Source organism: Ceratotherium simum, chromosome 15 (genome assembly GCF_057802395.1).
Source record: "Ceratotherium simum simum isolate JZ-2026a chromosome 15, ASM5780239v1, whole genome shotgun sequence".
NCBI lineage: Eukaryota > Metazoa > Chordata > Mammalia > Perissodactyla > Rhinocerotidae > Ceratotherium > Ceratotherium simum.
Genome location: NC_141914.1, coordinates 43,415,667 through 43,420,842, shown reverse-complemented (window position 1 = coordinate 43,420,842; position 5,176 = coordinate 43,415,667). Strand labels below are relative to the sequence as shown.

The following is a 5,176-nucleotide window of genomic DNA, read 5'->3' as shown; positions in this document are numbered from 1 at the left end:
TCAAACACATCCAAGCAAATATGAAATATATTGGCTTATTAAGTAAAAATGTCAGCAGTTGACTTGCTTTGGCATTGCTAGATCCAGCTGCTCAAAATGTTCTCTCTTCACTTCTTGGCTCCTTTTCTTTTGGATTGGCTATGTATTCCAGAAGTTTCTCTCTGCGTGTTAAGAATAGATAGCCACCAGCAGCTTCAGACTTACATAGACTTTGCCCTCAGAAAGACAGAGAAGATTTCTCTCCAAACATCTGAATAATTACCTCAACAGGGACTCTAAGTGACCCTACTTGGATTTGATTGGCCCTTCACTGATCATGGTGACCAATCATAATGGTTAGAAGGATAGGGCATTCTGATTTGCCACCTTCATTCATGTGATCACATCTGTAGGGCGAGGGGAAGCAGAGCCCTTTGAATGACAGTCTTACCAGAATCATATGGTGAGAGAAAGGGGCAATTTCCAAAAGAAAAGGATATAGGAGAGACAAAATAATAGACGCCAACTATAGTCCCTACTGTAATTATTTTCATATCCTCTGTTGATGCTGTCTTTGAGCCTCCAAAATATTGTAGTCAGTTGTTTCCATGCCCCAGACCTCCTCAGGATTTAAGCTTTCTCAGGGTGGGGGATGTGTTTTGCTCACAATGTGGGGCATTGAACATGGTAGGCACTCACTAATTTAAGGGCATACAAAAACATTTTGTGAACTATAAAGAATTATACAAATATAAATATTTAGGGGTATAGATTTAATTGTATTTGACCCACTGAGAGAGTTAAAAACATCAGAATTTCTGTCTCAAAATTCAGTGATCCTAGGAGATGATGCAGGATGGCTTCCAGCAATGGCTTCTGCGTCTATGCTTCCTTCAACTCGTATCTTTTTATTGCATGCCTTTCTTCCTGATTCACATCATAAAGGGGCTAGAGATAAAATAAAAAATCATGTTATTACCTGAAAGTATAACTCCTATAGTACCCACTGTAATATTGTTTCCCTGTTCCTGGCATGGAGCAAGATACCTGAACTGTAGCCACATCTGCTTTCCTTTTTGTTGGTTATCACATCTAACCTGGTCTGCATTGGCTCTTGCTCCTAGAAATGATGCTTCTCTTAACACTCAAAATGAACTGGTTTGTGGCCAATCCTCCCAATATATTTTCAGCCCATTACAAGTTATCACTATCTTAAAGCTTCAGTCTCTCACCTATCTTTCTAAAATTTCATTTCTAAGCTTCTCTCTTAAGGTTGTCTGTTTTTCATATATCTGCAATTATGTTAGGGAGACAAATTATAACCTTCTAAAGTAGGACTGCTTTACACATCATTTTTTAATCACTCACTGTGCCCTGCCACCAAAAAAATGCCCATAGAAGTGAATCTTTATTTAGTCTGGGAAAGGAAAAAGTGAGTGGAGAAAATGCGAAAATATTTCAGTAAAGATAAGACTAGAAAGTCAAGTCTCATTAAAGTGAACACTAGAGCAATAGAAGTTCACTATAATTAAAATATTTCCAAGCTTTCTCTGGACAGTGATCAATAGTAGTGGTGCCTTTTGCTCTTGCTAAAATAAAAGTTTCCTTTGTTAATAAATCAGCATAACAAAGGCTTTATCCCTCAGTTCTTGTCCACTTAATTGTTAATAGCTATTGTGGAAGAAAAAAGCCTGCACAGTAGATTCTGGAGCAAAGAGTAAGTGGAAAGGGGAGTGGAGGGCACCAAGTACAACAGTAAAAACCTCCTCACGAAGAAATGACTGTCAAGAGAAATAGGAAATGCAGCACTTGTCTTTTATGCAAAGAGAGGAGGAAACAAGTGATAGAATCCATGGACTCTGCCAAGAAGAAAAGGGGCTTTGACCAAAAAAGTGTCTATCTTATATTACAATTTACACAAAAGTTTTACCTATATCATCTCAAGTACTATATATTTACCTATATCTCTGCAAGTACACACGTACTTGAAGTAGATATTACAGTTTTATCACTTTGAAGATTGGGAAGCTGAAATTCAGACTTCAAGTGTTTTTCCCAAGAGATACAGCTAGCCATCTTCTGACTGAAACATTTTGTGCTGTTTCTGTAACACCATGTCTGCCTCTATTGTCCTCCACAAATTAACCATATATTTTTAAAACACTTGAGGCCCTATATGTCCTTTGAATACAATCTCTAGTTTATTACAATTTCATTCTTTCTAGTTTTTAGTTACCCCACATGTACATGTCTAGGTCATAGTTTACTCCTCAATCAATTTTTCTATAGCTCCTCTTTTAACATTAGTAGATGACATCTAATAATTTAGATCACGTGAATTGGAATAAGATATAAATTATGGTTATGAAATAAAATAATCCCAATTTTTTCTTATGATATGTGCTTAATAGTATATTATATAAAAGCAATTGGAAAAGTGTGTTACACAGTGAAATGTGTCATCATTGCCTACAATCAGACAACTTTGAACACAAGCTTTATCATCAATTTGCAGCATGGATGAGAAATAAGAGCAGAAGGTCAAGTCTGTGTAAGTGTGTAAACATAAAAGGCCTCGAGGAGCTTGCACCCTAATTATGAAGACAAGGAAGATCCACTTAAAACATTCAGTAGGGGGGGCGGAGTCAAGATGGCGGCGTAGGCAGACTCTGAACTCACCTCCTCCCGTGGACACAGCCAATTTACAACTACTCGTGGAAAAATTACCCCTGAGACAGAACTGAAAACTGGATAAGAGGACCTCCTGCAACAACGGACAATCCTAACTGGGGTAGAAGAGGCAGAGACTCCCGTCTGGAGAGGAAAAACGCCGCCTTCACAAGCCGCCAGCTTCACGGCCGCCGGGAGCAGCTCACAGGTACGCACCCTCCCTGGAGGCGCGGGGCCCTGAGCCGGGGAGCGCCCCCGCTGTGGGCATTTTGTGGACCCAGCACAATTGAGACCAGCAGCATAATATCTGACTTTGCCTGCTACTAAAGCATTGGGTAGCACCCCCAGAAAACCCGGTTCACAAAGAAACTAAAACTGGCTCTTAAAGGGCCCGCGCACAAACTCACCCGTTCCAGAAAGCATCCTAAAATCACCAGAAAGAAAGGTGCACAGTGCTTCGGTGACAAGAGACTCACCTAATAGGCCCTGAGTGCATCTCGGTGAGGGGTGAGACCTCTCCAGGGACTGGGACATTGGCGGCGGCCATTGTTGTGGCCTGGTGAGCGTGCTGACACAGACGCCATTGGAGTTCTCCCTGAGACCTGCTAGCCCAGGGTCTGCTCCACCCGCTAGAGCACCGATTTAATCCAGCTCAGCCAGGGCAGGCAGCCCACCCTAGAGACTAGCCCCACCCAACAACAAGCCCTCAGGCAACGTGTGGGCCTGCATAGATTGGTGACTGGATTCTCTGCAGTCTGGCAACTGAGCTGACTTGAGCGGGGCAGGGTGTGCACAAGGAGCGGGTGGAGAGGGTGGGGTGGTGGCAGAGTGTGTGGGGCTCCCGCCGTGGAGAGACTGGGTCCACTTGGGAGGTCGGGCGCTCACACGGGCAGGACTGTGTTGACTGTGTGTGTGGACCTGTGGGCGGCAGGGCTTCTCAGCCACAGAAGACTTGTACTTCTCAAAGACCCACATAGGAGGTTTGCTCCACCTTCCAAAACCTGAAACAATTGGGTGCTCCTGTGCCTGAGGCCAGCCCCACCCAGCTGCAATCCTCAGAGAGCTGACAAGAGACCTAATAGGCTAGAGGCTTACAGCAATTGTAAGGCCCTGAGCCTAACAACCTGCCACGGTGGGGGCCTACTCACTTAAAAGAAATACTGCAACACAAATGTGGTATTAGAACTTGCAGCCAACTGTGCTGGGGCTCCCCACAGCTGATAAAGAGACTGAAGGGCCCACAACAACTACAAGCAGCTGAGCATTACAACAGCTGGCCAGGAGCATAACTCAGCCGCACTGGGCGCCTACAGGGAGAGCAAACAGGCCACAGCAGAAGGATACACGTAGCCCACATAGGGGTCACCCCTGGAACATTGAGAACTGAGGGAAGCACACTGGAAGCCTCCTAAGCCATCACTTACATAAGGTCACCTATCCAAGAGCAGGAGGCGTGGCTGACCTACCTAATACGTGAGACACAAGCACAGGGAAAGAGGCAAAATGAAGAGGCAAAAGAATACATTCCAAGTAAGGGAACAGGACAAAACCCCAGAAAAGGAACTTAGTGAAACAGAAATGAGCAACCTACCCGACAGAGAGTTCAAACTAAGAGTGTTAAGGATGCTCACTGATCTGGGGAGAAGAATAGATGGACTCAGAATGTCAACAAAGAAATGGAAGATATAAAAAAGAACCAATCAGAAATGAAGAATACAATACTGGAAATGAAAAACTCATTAGAGGGACTCAAAAGCAGAGTAGAGGATACAGAAGAACAGATCTGTGAGCTGGAAGAAAGACTAGAAGAAATTACCCAAGGTGAACAGGTAAAAGAGAAAAGAATTAAAAAGAGTGAGGACAGTCTAAGGGACCTCTGGGACAACATCAAGCGCACTAACATCCGTGTAATAGGTGTCCCGGAAGGAGAAGAGCGAGACAAGGGGGCAGAGAATCTATTTCAAGAAATAATAGATGAAAACTTCCCTAACCTAAGGAAGGAAACAGACATCCAGGTACAGGAGGCACAGAGAGCCCCAAACAAGATAAACCCAAAGAGGCCCACACCAAGACACATCATAATCAAAATGTCCAGAATTAAAGATAAAGAGAGAATCCTAAAAGCCGCAAGAGAATGTCAAGTTACATACAAAGGAAACCCCATAAGGCTATCAGCTGACTTCTCAGCAGAAACCTTACAGGCTAGAAGAGAATGGCATGATATATTTAAAGTGCTAAAAGGAAAAAACTTACAGCCAAGAATACTCTACCCAGCAAGGTTATCGTTCAAAATGGAAGGAGAGATCAAAATTTTCCCAGATAAGCAAAAATTAAAGGAGTTTGTCACCAAGAAACCAGTGTTACAAGAAATGTTAAAGGGACTGATTTAAGGGGAAAAGAGAAGACCACAAATAGGAAAAATTATCTATTTCCACGATTAGAACGTAATGGATACAAATGCACAAAAAAGAGGTTGGATATGATATCAAAATCATAAAAGGAGGGAGGAGGGTAGATAAAGAGTACA

At 43.0% G+C, this 5,176-nt stretch overlaps 1 long non-coding RNA gene across 1 annotated transcript; it reads right to left on the bottom strand.

Moving 5' to 3' along the window:
- Positions 1 to 735: 735 nt before the first annotated feature.
- LOC147915195 (uncharacterized) lies at positions 736 to 3,255 on the bottom strand. Its single transcript, XR_015554392.1, has 2 exons — positions 3,126 to 3,255; positions 736 to 927 (listed from the first exon to the last, which is right to left on the bottom strand). It is a non-coding gene; the product is annotated as an uncharacterized LOC147915195 (long non-coding RNA).
- Between the last annotated feature and the right edge of the window lie 1,921 nt (positions 3,256 to 5,176).